The sequence below is a fragment of the Catharus ustulatus genome, chromosome 16 (genome assembly GCF_009819885.2).
Source record: "Catharus ustulatus isolate bCatUst1 chromosome 16, bCatUst1.pri.v2, whole genome shotgun sequence".
Lineage (NCBI taxonomy): Eukaryota > Metazoa > Chordata > Aves > Passeriformes > Turdidae > Catharus > Catharus ustulatus.
Window position 1 is genome coordinate 65,740 of NC_046236.1, and position 15,106 is coordinate 80,845.

The 15,106-nt window shown below is 45.5% G+C and overlaps 1 long non-coding RNA gene across 2 annotated transcripts in view; it reads right to left on the reverse strand.

Annotated features, from left to right (window-relative positions):
• The window catches only part of LOC117003668, a 62,789-nt gene extending 49,619 nt beyond the window's left edge, over nucleotides 1–13,170 (reverse strand). The window contains exons 1-2 of one of the 2 annotated variants that reach the window (XR_004419528.2): nucleotides 12,661–13,170; nucleotides 1,351–1,453 (exon numbers count right to left, since the gene is read on the reverse strand). This is a non-coding gene — a long non-coding RNA (uncharacterized LOC117003668). Of the gene's footprint in view, nucleotides 1–1,350; nucleotides 1,454–12,413 lie in introns of both variants that reach the window. The other variant, XR_004419529.2, reaches the window with a different exon arrangement.
• Between the last annotated feature and the right edge of the window lie 1,936 nt (nucleotides 13,171–15,106).

The following is a 15,106-nucleotide window of genomic DNA, read 5'->3' on the forward strand; positions in this document are numbered from 1 at the left end:
AGTGGTGACACAGAATGAAATCCAAGGCTCTCACTTCAGCAGCCCATAAGAAAAATTTATCTGGACAACTTTCCTTCGCTGAAAATATTCAGTGGTAATATTTTCTATCCTGCTGACCCTGGAGAGTGTGTTCAGCAACTAACATAAAATAACAAGCTCTTATTACAAAAGTGTCCCAATTGAATCCTATGTCTGACATACAGCTTGTTTTAAAGAACCTTGAGAACCGGGATGGAAAAGCTTTCCACAAGATGCTTATCAGAGCTCAAGACAGATAGAACTCGCTATCTGCTCGACCCCAGGCTTACTTTTTCCTCAGTGAACACAGAATGCTGTGCAAGAAGTCCATGTTTATGTATTCTGAGGGCACTGTGCAGCCAGGACAAAGAGCAAATAAATAAATAAAGAATGGGAATTCCAAGAGCAGTTGACATGGTTTACAAGCACTGTGGGACTGGGATTCATCAATCACTTGGGCTCTTTACAAATGCCCCTCTTAGGACACAGATTCCCAGTCTGTGTGGAGAAGCTAAGAGGGCTATTTTCTCCTCTCCAGGTTCACATTCAGGACAGCCACTGTCTCTACAGCTCCACAAGAACATCATGCACAGCAATTCCCTCACAGCCTTCGTGCCTCCCCCACCAGCAGCCGTTGACCGGCTGCAGTCCTGCTGGGGCTGCCATAAACACCAAATCCCTCTCTCCTCAGGAGGGTGGGTGCTGCTGGCCATGTACTTTTTCCAGCTATCAACACCAGGTTCCAAAGACACCAGCTATCCATGTTTTTCATCCCCGTGCACCTTAAATACCCAGCATTAAGTGGATTGTCTGAGAACCTTCCAACCGCAAAATGCCAAAGAGTTCTGCTACTTTTTCTCCTCAGAGGACTTCAGGACTGCTCTTTTCCTGCTGCCAGGACTACACAGAGCAGGTCAAACCATAGCTAAAGACAGGCTAAGCACATTCAAACTGATGCTCTACTTGCAGGGGTCTGGGTGAACAAAGGACTGTGTGACTGCACTGACAGTGCATGTGCAAAGCCAAGACATGTCACACAAGAAACCTGCTGACAGTTCACAGCCTATTTACCAAACACACTGGCCTTATGCCCATCTGTCTGGTGGAAAATGAGTTGGCTGAAGTTTCCCTGCTCTATAACCACAGCATGTGACAAGCCCCATCTCCAGCCAGTTCACTCACAACCCTCACACTAGTGGGCTTCTTTCCTCTAAAGTCAGGCACAAATTCCTTGCAGTATTAGCTCTTGGATCAGGGATAACAGAGCTCCAGGTGCAGCTCCTGCAGCAGAGCAACCTGACACTAAATGCCAAAGAAAAACACTCGTTTTACCTGGTCTGGTCAATTCACTGAAGAGCTGAAGTAGAAAACAAGGGTCACAGAAGTCATCAAGGCTCTTGACTGTTTAATCTTTATATAGTGACTCTTGTATCACCTGAAATCAAATCCAAAACAACATTTGTAAGTAACAGCACCAATTTCAAGCTTGTTTTCAAACTTCCACAAACACCTCATCCCACTATAACCCACCTGACATGGCACGCATTGTAAAATACGATGTAACGCGGGGTGTGACGTGCTTGTGTTTAAACCCAGCTTTCGCTATGAGACTCTCTCCACAGCTATTTCCCCTGAGCAGCACCAACAGCTACAGAAGCATGCCAGCAAATTGTAAGAAAGGCTAGAGAGCCCATTGCCAGTGGATCCTTGGGCTGTCCAATCCTGCCCATTTTTGGTGCCAAATTTCCCTTTTTTAGACCCAAATTCTCCTTTTTAACGCCAAATATCTCTTTTTTATCTCCAAATTTCCCATGTTTAGGTCAAAATTGTCCTTTTTTTTAGCCCCAAATTTCCCTTTCTGATCTCAAATTCTCCTTTTTTATTCTCAAATTCTCCCTTCCAGGATCCAAATTCCCATTTTTGGTCCAAATTCCCATTTTTGGTCCAAATTCTCCTTTTTGGGGCCAAATTTCTCCTTTTTAGCCCCAAATTTCCCATTTTAGGTAATAATTCTTGATTTTGGACCCAAATTTCCCTTTCTGATCTTAAATTCTCCTTTTTTATTCCCAAACTCTCCTTTCCAGCACCCAAATTCCGAATTTTGGTCCATTTTCTCTCCTTTTGGGGACTGAAATTCTCCATTTTTACTCCTAAATACCACTTTTTGGACTCCAATTTCCCATTTTTTGGCCCAAATTTTCCCATTTCAGTTCAAAATCCACTCTTTTAGCTCCTCAATTTCCATTTCTAGGCCCAAATTTCTGGCTTTTAGGTCCAAATTCCCTTGTTTGGTCCCAAATTTCTATTTTTTGGCCCAAAATCTCCTATTTGGAACCAAATTTCCATTTTTTTAGTCCAAATTCCTCCCTTTTTGCACCAAATTCCCCCTCTTGGACACAAATTTCCCTTTTTCAGTCCAAAAAATTCCCAATTTTAGGTCCAAGTTCTCCTTTTTTGCTCCCAAATTTCCATTTTTGGATCCAAACCTTGCCATCTGGGCACTAAAATTTCCATTTTTTAATCCCAAATTCTCCCTTTTTAGGTCCAAATTCCCCATTTAATCCCAAATTTCTCTTTTCCAGTCCCAAATTTTCCTTTCCTGGACCCAAATTCCCATTTTTGCTCCCAAATTCTCCTTTTTCAGTCCCAAATTTCATCTTTTTTAGTCCCAAATTCCCAATTGTAGGTCAAATATTCTCCTTTATTGCTCCAAATTTGGCTTTTTGGACCCAAATTTCCCATCTGGGTGACAAATTTCCATTTTCAGTCCCAAATTCCTCCCTTCCAGGACCCAACTTTGTCCTTTTTAGCCCCAAATTCTCCCTTCCTGCACCCAAATTTCTCTTTTTTAAACCCAAATTTCCCATTTTTGCTCCAAAATTTTCCACTTTTGGACCCAAAATTGTCGTTTTTCATCCCAAATTTCCCTTTTCCATCCCAAATTTCCCTTTTTTTGCCCCAAATGTCCCCCTTTTGATCCCATTGGATGCCCTGGCTTATCCTGGACTCCATTTCCCATCAGCCACCTCGCCAACTTCCGGTACAAACCCCGCCCATTTCCTTTTTCTTCTGAGGCGACTTCTGCTCCCGCGTCCCGCTGCCGCCGCCATGCTCCTGCAGTTCTCCTTTTAGCCCCAAATTTCCCTTTTTCTGTCCCAAAATCTCCTTTTTAGCTCCTAAAATTCTCCCCTTTTACACCCAAATTCCCCATTTTAGACCCAAATTCCCCTTTTGAATACCGAATTTTCTTTTATACACCAAAATTCTCCCTCTATGGACCCCAATTTCTCTTTTTTCTCCCCAAATTGCCCATTTTTATCTCAAAATTCTCCTTTTTAAGACACAAATTTCCCTTTTTGATCTCAAATTCTCCTTTTTTATTCCCAAATTTTCCCTTCCAGGACCCAAAATTTTCTCTTTTTTCGGGTCAAAAAATCTCCTTTTTTTCCCCCTAATTCCCATTTTTTGACTCAATTTTGCCATTTTCAGCCCAAATTTCCCATTTTTAGGCCAAATTTCTCATTCTTTTCAGTCCCAAATTTTCCTTTTCAATGCTGAACTTCCTATCTGGGCAACCAAATTTCACATTTTAGCCCCAAATTCTCCTTTTTACTCCTAAATTCTCATTTTTTGACTCAAATTTCCTATTTTTTTGCCCACATTTCCATTTTAGGTCAAAATCCTCTTCTTTAGCTCCTCAATTTCCATTTTTAGTCCAAAATTTCTGGGTTTAGGTCTAAATTCTCCTTTTTTGGTACCTAATTTCCCTTTTTATGTCCCAAAATCTCATTTTTGGAACCAAATTTCCATTTCTTAGTCCAAATTTCTCCCATTTTGCACCAAATTCCTCCTCTTGGACCCAAATTTCCTTTTTTCAATCCCAAATTCTCGATTTTAGGTCAAAGTTCTCCTTTTTTGCTCCCAAATTTCCATTTTTGGATCCAAACCTTCCCATCTGGGCACTAAAATTTCAATTTTTTAATCCCAGATGTCTTGGGTTACAATACAGGATGTGATAAAAGTTATCTATTCTATCACCATCTGTTGAGGGTGGGAGCAGTCATCCTTATTTCCGTGGGAGATATTCTGCTAATGGGCCATATATTGAAACCAGGTGGTTTCTTTATCTTTGCACTACCCATCCTTCCTCCAGGTAGGTATCTTCTGCTAATGACCCATTGAGTCCCACTGTGTGACTGATAAAATTACTGCATCCCATTGGAAGTTGCTCCAGCCACGGGGAAGAGCCCAGCATTTCTTACCAAGATAAAAACAGAGGTTTTGGGACACTAAGGTAGCCCTTTCTCCTCTGTACTCCAGAGGGAAACTGGATTTCTCCACATCACCACTGGACCTCCAGAGAGAAACTGCACCTTGTACAGGAGCACTGCTTAAACTGAATCACATCTGTCACTGCAGGAGGATGCAGCCACCATTTAATGGGACTGCTACCAACACTCTGCCTGACGGGGTGTCAGGTTGTACTCTGGCTTTGTCAGGGTTTGGAGTTTGTTTCTTTGTAGTACTGTATTTCTATTTTAATTTCCCTATTAAAGAACTGTTATTCCTAATTCCCATATCTTTGCCTGAGAGTCCCTTGATTTTAAAATTACAATAATTTGGAGGGAGGGGGATTTACATTCTCCATTTCAAAGAGACGCTCCTGCCTTAATTAGCAGATACCTATCCTCCAAACTAGGACAGATTTTGCCACCCAACATGGAGCTCAAGGGCATTGCGAGATAAAAAGTTCTTGAGTTACCTAATTTTTTGTGTGCTGATACAGAAACTTCATTAGGTGGCAATATGTTGTCTAGTTTACCCTGGTTTGGGTGGCATGTGGTTGTGGCTGTATTTCTCCCATTTGCAGGCCCTTATCTGAACATGCACCCTATAACTAAGGCTACTGTGGCTGTTATCCAGTTTGCTTTACTGGTTAACAAGGTGAGGAATTAATGGATTTTTAACTTCCTTTGGAAGGTGGGTACATGGATTCAGGGCTATCACACACTAACTGCATGTTTTTGGGGTTATAACACCAGGGGAAATTTTCTCCCAACCCTTCACCCAGATTTTTGGGTCTACCCCACCAATTTTTGAAGGGTTCAAATCTCCTCTAAATGTTAATGATATGATACAGTGGCTGGTGTTACTGATAGGCAACATTTAACATTTAGAGATAAGGGGGGATTGAGTTGGATAACAACCCTGATACCTACTTCAGGAAACAGAGATGGTGCTGCAGACATTGACGCTGCCCCAGAGACTAGGGATGCTGCCCCAGAGCCTGACCCTGCCCCACAGCCCACCTCAGAAAGGAACCACCAGGATTGCGTGGGGGTTCTAGTGAAAAAAGTATGTGAGATGGACCAGATGCTGAAGGAGTACCTTACCCTAGCTGGTGGGAAACCCTCCCCCTGGCTTAAAGAGGGAGAGTCTGATGGTGCTGCAGGGGAACCTACAAACGTTACATCTGTCCAGGTTCCAACTAAACCACAAAGGCAATCACAGCCAGGAGTAGTTCCCCCTGTGGAAACAAAGAAGTCTAACATGAAATCAGAGCACCCAGTGAATAAGGATAAGAAAGGAGGGCCCTCACAACCAGCAGGGAAGACAGAGGTTGAGATCATCACCGAGTCCCTGTCGTATGAAAGTTTCCATAATCTCTGAAAAGACGTTGCATGATGGGGCCGTGAGGCTTTTACAACTTGGTTACTTTAGGTCTGGGATTTTATGGGCACAGGTGTGCAACTGGATGGTACTGAGGCAAGGAATTTGGGGCCTTTGACCCAGGACTGACCAGGTAAAGATCAGATATTTGTAAGGGAGCCAGGGTCCCTTTCTCTGTAGAAGTGGCTTTTAATGAGTGTAAGAAAGAGGTTTGTCCACAGAGAGAGAATGCAGGAGAATGCATAGAATGCACTGGAAGACCCTTGAGGAAGGGATCCAACAGCTGAGAGAAGTGGCAGTACTGGAGGTACTCTTTGGGAGGGATGGACAGCATGACAATGACCCTGACACTGACAAGGTCACGTGCACAGGACAGATGCTGTGGAATCTGGCAAACCTGGGGCCATCTCAATACACCACCTTCATTGCAATGATTAATCCTGATAACAACCAAGAGACAGTGGGCTCTGTTGCCAACAAGCTTAGAAATTTTGAGAGTATGATCAGTGTCCCAATGCAGGCTCATGTCTCTGCTGTAATTAAGGAACTCAAAGAGGAGTTTAAGGAGGAGATGAGGGAGATAAGGGAAGAGGTAAGGAAGGTCAATGCAGCACCAGTGCGAGTCACAGCCCCCAAAGTTGGAACCCAACGCCCCCCAGCTAGGGAGAGAGTGTGCACCCCACGAGCTGACCTGTGGTTCTTTTTACATGACCATGGGGAAGACATGAGAAGGTGAGATGGGAAACCCACTTCTGTCCTGGCAGCACAGGTGTGTCAACTCAGGGAGGGAAACACTAACTGAGGGAGCTCTGCTAAAGTGAAGGTTGCCTCAACATCCCACAACTGAGCAGATATTACAGAAGGGAGGATAATCTGTTGGATCCCCTTGAAGGAACCTCTAGTATGTATGCCCAGGAAGGAAATAATAACAAGGGCTAGAGGGGACTTGCCTCTAGCCAGGGAGAGGCATGGGAAAATTGGGTCTATTGGACAGTGTGGATCCAATGGCCTGGCACATCAGAGCCACAGAAATATGAGGCGTTAGTTGATACTGGTTCACAGTGTACCCTGATACCAGCAGGACATGTGGGGGTAGAACCTGTTGCCATTGTCAGAAAACAGGGGGATCGCAGGAATTCACTCTGTTAGAAGCTGAGGTGAGTCTGACCTGGAAGGAGTGGTAGGAACATCCAACTGGCCCAGAGGCTCCATGTATTCTAGGCATAGACTTCCTCAGGAGTGGCTATTACAAAGACCCAAAGGGATACAGATGGGCTTTTGGAATAGCTGCTGTAGTGGCAGAGGGCATTAAGCAGTTGAACACCTTGCCTGAACTATCAGAAAACCCGTCTGCAGTGGGATCCCTGAAGATGGAAGAGCAACAATTACCAATTGCCACATTGACAGTGCACTGCCAGCAGTACCAGACGAATTGAGATGCCGTGATCCCCATCCACAAGATGATCCGTGAGCTGGAGAGCCAAGGGGTGGTCAGCAAAACCCACTCACCCTTCAACAGCCCCATCTGGCCCATGCGCAAGTCTGATGGAGAATGGAGATTGACTGTGGACTATCGTGCATTGAACAAAGTGACTCCACCGCTGAGCACTGCTGTGCCAGACATGCTGGAAGTGCAGTACGAGTTGGAGTCCAAGGCAGCAAGGTGGTATGCCACCATTGATATTGCTAATGCATTTTTTCTCCATTCCTCTGGCAGCAGAGTGCAAGTCTCAGTTTGCCTTCACCTGGAGGGGCGTGCAGTATACCTGGAATTGTCTGCCCCAGGGGTGGAAACACAGCCCCACCATCTGCCATGGACTGATCCAGGCTGCACTGGAAAAGGGTGAAGCTCCAGAACATCTGCAATACATCAATGACATCATCCACCCGGCAGCCGTGGCCTCGCAGTTCCCGTCTCCACCCAACAGCCGCAGCACCACGGCCCCGCGGTCCCACCTTTACCCGGCAGCCGCGGCACCTTGACCCCGCAGGCCTGCCTCCACCCGGCAGCCACGGCCCCACAGCCCTGCCTCCACCCAGCAGCCGCAGCCACGCAGCCCCGCCTCCACCCCACGGGCCCGCCTCCTCCCGGTAGCTGCGGCACCATGGCCCCGCCTCCACCTGGCAGCCACAGGCCTGCCTCCACCCGGCTGCCGCGGCCTCGTGGCCCCACCTGCACCCACCGGCCGCGGCACTGCCAGCTTCCCCCGCGGCTTGCAGCTCACACTTCCGGGTTGGCAAAGTTCTGAACTTTGTCCATATATAAAGCGCACTGGACTATAAGGTGCACTTCTGGGTTCAGGCCAAAATTTTAGTTAAAAGGGTGCGCCTTATAGTCGTGAAATTACTGTAATACTCATTTTCCTTTCAACTCTCCTATATGGTCAGTCCAAAAACCCAAACCTGACAATGTGGTAGTTTATCAATTTACTAATGGTTTTCCTGTGGGAGGAGGCGAAATAGAAGTAGTGGGGGATACTGAAAAAAAAATAATCTCCCATTTGGAAAGCCTTAATTTGCACATTACCCCAGAGAAATCTCAAAAACCTTCTCAGAAACTGAAGGCATTGAAGACAACCACCACTGGGACCCCCCCTCCCTAACAGGCTGGTCCAGAGCTCCTCAGTAAGGAAATAGTATGACCTGATAAAGCATTACTGTAAAATCTTCTCAGTGACCGAAGGAGCTGTAAAAAATCTGACAATTCAAGATACTGAGAGCTTGGCTAGTAGCCAAAACAAACAGCTCCCCCAAACAAACAGCAAATTCTTGGTTTAAGAAAAGAATGATAAGAGACAGGGAGCTAATAGTAGTTTGGAGTGTGCTGATAGCTGTTTGGGGTGTTTTCCAACCTGAGGTACAGATTGCCTCTCTTGTTTGTATCTACACTGATTCTTGTGCTGTGTTTAAAGGAGGTACAGAGTGGCTTCCAGCCAACAGAATTCCAATCCACGTTACGTGCTGGATAGTTCCATCATTTTAACCCCCTGCTTCTTTGTGGCAGATTCTGTTGTGTTTACTTTTCACAGAACAACACTGCAGGACATGAAGATTAATTGCTGAATCCCTCATTGAACCTGTATACAGTTATGGCACAGGATCTCCCAGCTGTGTTTTATATTGTGAAATCCAAAATCAGAGTTATTAGTTAAACTTAACTGTTGTACAGCTTTTCCCATAAAGTCATGTGCAGTAAAAATAATACAAAATACTGGGGATAACTTGATGTTAATGTTGTAACACCTAACACCCAACCACCCATTATACAGAACCTGAAAATTTTTTGAAATTGGACCGTATGTAATTAAAATTTTTTAATTTGGCATAGCTTTTCAAACAAGACAAATTGTCAATAATTCTTTTAAGAAATTAATAAGAAGAGACATAACCGGTGTTGTGGGAACAGACTGGGAATTTTGAATAGCATTGATTTAGAAATACTGATGGATAAATTGGCTATAACATTTCTTTAGCTCTTAGTTGTATCCAGGCTCAGTTGTGGATGCAGTCAGTTGCTGCCTCAATTATAAGGGAAGACAAGGAAAGCCCTTTTCCTACTGAAATTAGGAGAATAATCTGGGATAGTGCCACTAACTTTGAAAGAGAATTCCAATCCTGGTGGAACCTGCTAAATTTTACCTATGACCCCAGCACAAACACAGCCACAGCCTTTGTACTGACGATACGCAATGCTTCAGTGCATTCAATATTCCCTGTCATTGCATTAGGGCTGAATCATGACAGAGCTGTTCTCTATCCTTCCGAGCATAGGGAATGGGCCCGTCAAATTGGTGGGAAGCGGCAAACTGTTAATTTGGAAACTTGCATTATCCGGGAACAACGAGAGTTTATCTGTGAAACTAACGCAATCAGAGCTCAAGATATTTGCTTAGACACAGAACAGAATTATTGCAACTTTGAAAATCATCCAAACAAAATTCCTGAAACAGTACCGGTATATATATTTAGGCAATAGGTGTGAATGCTTAAAAGCTGCTTGTAATAGTTTTTTGGGTTTTTTGTTTTAGTAGCGAGTACAGAAAATTATTCAAATCTTTGTGTCTGTAACTTTACCAAAATTGCATGCTGTGATTTTTGCTTTTGTAGAACCTGTTATTGATTAAAATTAGTTATTTTTTGTTTGTGTTCTATTTTGAATATTAATTAAAACTGATTATTCTTGATTGTCTTATCTTTTGAATATTAATTTAAAATCGCTTAGTTTAATCACATTATATTTAGAATATTGATTACAACTAATTATTTTAGTTGCACTGTATTTTGATTATTTTCCTTGTAATCAGAAATTAATTGTTTCTATGTAATGAAAAATAATTGAATAATTGAAAACTGATTGTTTGTCTTCTTTTCCTCTTTTTCTTTCTCTTATCTTTTTCCTGCTTTCCTATTCTGTCCATCTTCCTATCACTGTTTTTCAGGGATGTGCTACCAACTCAGACAAGTCCTGAAGACTTCAGAACAATGCCACAAAGAAGCGCTCCTGACAATGATCGTGAGTCACAGGCTGGTGTAAGGGTTGGTCTGAAGATTGTCTGATTCTGCCTCACAATCATTGTCAGAAACTGAGATCCAGAGACCCTGAGATCCCCACCACTCACTCTGGGCAGGAGCCACCGAGTCTGGCCAAGGCGGATGCTCTAATGGACTGTGTCAGGTGTGTGCTGAACTGTCACGGTGCACTGTGCCCTAGCAGGTGCAGGCTGAACCGTACTTTCTGCAGCTGATCAATAGGCCTCACACACAATAGTCCATAAATCTCCCCACCTTTTGGCCAGCAGTCCCTCACCTTGAAATGGACTACAAAATTATTACTCTCAGAAGAGACCTCTGAAACTTCTTTCTCCCCACGGATGGAAGACATCGACGGATGATCCGAGGACGTCCCATCTGTTGGTAGCTATTCCCCCCTTTTCTCTCTGTCTCTTTCTCCCTACTTCATCATCTTTCTCTCTCTCCCTCTCACCATTACCCCAAAACTGAGTTGTTAGCCCTCAATAAACTGCTTTGCTGTTTGCTGCTGAACAAAACTTTAGTCTCTTGCTGTTGTCTTTTGCACCCTGTGGTCAATCGAACCATCACAACCCCCGCTCAGGTTGTGCGGGCCATGACAGGCCCCGAACTTATCTTTCAGATGACCAGCAATGTGAATCCAAGTTGGACCCAAAATGAGTGTGCCTCAGAAGGCTTTGTGACCGCCAGTTAACCTCTTAGTCAACTGCAGTAAGGAAAACCAAAATCAATGTACCAGTTTAGTGGCACATGGGCCAACAGTTGGCTACTTGCCCTTTCCTAAGCATGCCTGGGTCCTCGAGTCTCCAGCTTCATCTCAATTCTAAGGCTATGGCTGTTATTACGATTGGCACCTGGGTTAGCAAGAGGCAAAATGACACAGCATTTCTGAGTACAGTGGATGCACTCATGTGCTCTAAGACATGTGAATGCATCCACTGCACTTGGGAAAAGCCTCAGGCGCCTTCAAACAGCATTTCTCATCATGCTGCCTTCAAACCTCCCCCACAGTAACTCCTAACCAGGTACCCTGGTCACCCTCCCTCTATGGGTCACAATCCTCAGTTTACTCACCAGAAGCCTCAATCTCAAACATCATCTTTGACACACAGGGCAGATGCCTTTTGTGACATGATGGATCTGATGAAAAAAATCTGAACGATCATATTCAACACAACCTGGAATTTCAGGAAGCTGTACTCATTAAAAAAAACCAAGCCAAACCAAACCAAACCAAAAAACAAACAACCCAGAAATTACAAAAGCACCTTACCACCCCTGAACACACAACCTAAAATCATGAACTTACATACTCCCTGTATTCAACTCCACATAATTCATGCTGTCTTCAAAGCCTCTGTTGCTTTCGATGCCCAAAAGCATCTGCTGAAAACAAGCTGAAAGATACCCTTCACTGAAATGAGAGGAGAGCTCTTACACAGGTTGATCCCAGACAAGGAATGAAGCCCCTTAGCAAGGGCTGGGGTTAATATACCCTTGTTTGGGCCCACCTCTCATTCCTAGATGCCTGGGGAAAGGGAGGAAGGCAAATCCCATGAGGTATAAAAGCCCTCAGAGGAGCTACAGCTGTTTGGCTCCTCTGACTCAAATTCAAGGTGAGTAAAGGGCTCCATATAGAAGAAAACTCTTTAGGGAAATGACAACTCTTTTTTGCTACAACTACTTTGAGCAAAAGGGCAGAAACTGGTAAGAAATAAGACTTTGTGTTTCAGCAGCATAGCTAGATAAGTTGGATAACTTTTTGTTGACCTGTGTAATTATTCCTTAGTGACTACTAAGTAGTATTCCACATGTACTAAGCAGGCTAGAGAAGAACAGTAATGATATGAACAGTGTAAGTCTCATTAGGACCTCTAATTAGGGATCTCTATAAATAAATAAGAAAAATAATACACTCCTGGGTGGTGGTGGTTACATATGTGCGCTCCCGTCCGAGGTATTTGGTACTGGGGCACAGGTAGAAGTGTCCCGAAATGTAATTTTAAACCCTTAAAATGCTGAAAAAGGCAGAGGCTCCTTCAACTGAACACCTTAGAACAGGGAAATGGGGCAGTTACCTCCACTTAAACTGATATAGCGGCAAATAAATACCTTCTCCCCTTTAAGTTAATACCCTAAAATATGGGGAAAAGAGGGGTATATTACGGCCCTGGCGGCTCCGGTTCCGGCCCTACCCCCGCCCGTGTCCGCCCGAGCGCGCCCCCGCAGCGAAGAACGCGGAAGTCGTTCTCCTCGGTCGCCCTGTTCCTGCTGTGCCAGCGGCATCTGCGCCAGGAACGCGGAAAATCCGCTTGGCTTGGGCAGCTGTGGAGTCTGCCTCCGAAACTCCGCGCTCTTCACTAAGACCGTGTTGAACCACACGAGCGGCTGAGGGTACTGGGCTTGTTCAGCTAGAGAAGAGATGGAGATGAGAACTCTTACGGGTCTGCAGCTTCTTCCCGAGGGGCAGCTCTTATCTCCGCACTCTGTGGCCAGTGATAGCACCCAAGGGAATGACTGCAGCTGTACCCGGGTAGGTTTAGGTCGGATATCAGAAAAAGGTTCTTCTCCCAGAGGGTGCTGGGCACTGCCCAGGCTCCCCAGGGAACAGGCACGGCTCCGAGGCTGCCAGAGCTCCAAGAGCGATTGGACAGCGCTGCCAGGGATGCACGGGGTGGGATGGTTGGCGTGTTCGTGGAGGGCCAAGAGTTGGACCCGATGATCCTTGTGGGTCACTTCCAGCTCGGGATATTCCACGGTTCTACTCTACTGCTCTCGGGAAGACGCCGGCTTTAGGCGGCTCCCAGCCGACCCGAGGCGCTGTGAGTATCGCAGCCCTTCGCCCAGCGCACTGACTCAGAGGTGGCTCGGTCCGCACGGCTGCTCCCGAGCACGTCCGTCGGGTTTTGCTCCTCGTTGTAATCACAGCTCCGTCCCGCCCCGGCCCCACCGCCCACCCCCTCCTCGCCCTCCCTTCCGGGGCAGGCGGCAGGCAGTGCGGAAGGACGCGAGTCCAGGAGGAAGCGGATCTCGGTGGATCGCAGTGGATGCCGCCGGCTCCGCGGCAGCTGGCGGTGAGCGCGGCGAGGCTGGGCCTGGGCCTAGGCGGTTCGGGCGCCAGACGAGGCGGGACGGACGCTGCCAGGCGTGTCCCGCTGCGCTGGGCGGGAATGTGGCGGCCCGGCGGTGGCAGCCCCACCGCTCGGCCGTGCCCTGAGCCCGGCCGCGCGGAGAGTTTGGAGCGGGCGGTGCCGTGTCCGCTCCGGAGCTCAGGGAGCTGCCGGGAAGGGGGCGGGGAAAGCCCCGCGCCGGATGCTCCGGAGCCGTCCTCGTTCGCTGCCTGTTCCCGAGCTTCAGCTTCAGAAAACGTGGCGGCTCTCGCATTTGTTTACGGTTTGCTGCAGTGGGAGGGTTTTGGGAGATTTTTTAAGATCTCACTCGTGTGTGGCTGGCGGGCAGTGTCATCGCTACGACACTGCGGTGCTTCAGCCGCCGCAGGGGAGGGTTTAAATCCAAACCAAACCTGGCTTCGTTTAATAAAAGGGAAGAGAGGGAAACCAAACATAGGTTGACATTTTTGTACGATCCTTTAAAATACCTTAACGGCTTCAGTGTTTAAAATATACTGTTCAAGGTCAGAATCAGTAAAACAGATCTAAATATTGTAGGCTGCTCCTCTGCTTTTGGCACTAGTTTACCATTAAAGTGGTTGCTACTCTTACATGTTGCTGGTAGCTGGAAAACTTTCTTTTCTTCTTTCCCTAAGAAGAAATCCTATTGATTAAGTATTGGTAAATAAACTGCTTTAAACTAAAAGAGAGTAGGATTAGATTTAGATATGTTCCCTGAGAAGCCGGTGAGGCCCTGGCACAGGCTGCCCAGAGAAGCTGTGGCTGCCCCTGGATCACTGGAAGTGTCCAAGGCCAGGCTGGACATGGCTTGGAGTAACCTGGATAGCGGAAGGTGTCCCTGTCCATGGCATGGGGTGAAACCGGATGAATTTTAAGGTCCCTTCCAACACAAACCAGTCTGGAATTCTGTAAAATCCTAATTGTCTCCAAGAAGCTTTTAAAAAATTCTGTAGTTTAAAAGGTGTTTCTGTGGATAGTTCTGGTTTTGAAACATCGTTATGTCACCTGTAGATAATCCCTGTATTTGTTTTGGAACACAGATAAGCTAAGTCTCATGAGATAGAATGAGGGAGCAGGGGGTTGTGCTGTTTTTGTTGGACATGTAAAATCCCTAGAAAAGGACTTGAGTCAAACCCGCTTTGCACAGGAAGCTTTCACTAACATCATCTTGTGCTGGACAGGGCTGCCTGTGTTTGAGGCAAAGTGGCTTTCAGTAAAGGATACCATGTCTGTCACAAGCTGGACCCACTTCCCTTCAGCATGATCATGAAAACTAGGAACAGAGAAGAATGTCTCATGTTTGAGTCTGGAGCTGTGGCCATCCTCTGTAAGTTGATCTGTTTTGTTAACTACTATGTTAAGAAGGTGGCAGCCTTGACACTGTGTGAGCCATTTATTTGTGGAATGTAAAGAAGCAACGGTTCTGTTTTCCTATTTGCTAATGTAGAGGCTTCTGATTTAAATGAGGAAATAATAAGAAACCTTTTCTTATCTTAATCAGTTGAGAGAGAATTTTACACATTTGATTACATTTCATTATGCATGTACATTTTCAAGTCTATCCTTGTAATTGCTTCCAACAACATCTTACTTCTTTGGTTCTGAATAACCCTATTTTGAGTATGGTATCTCACTGACAAGCCAATTCTCTGTGTTGTATAATAATAAATTTTATATTCCTAAATGATGTGTCAATTTGGTTTTATCTAATTTTTTAATGGGTTTTTTTATTTTTAGCTTTATTTTGTCCCTGTATT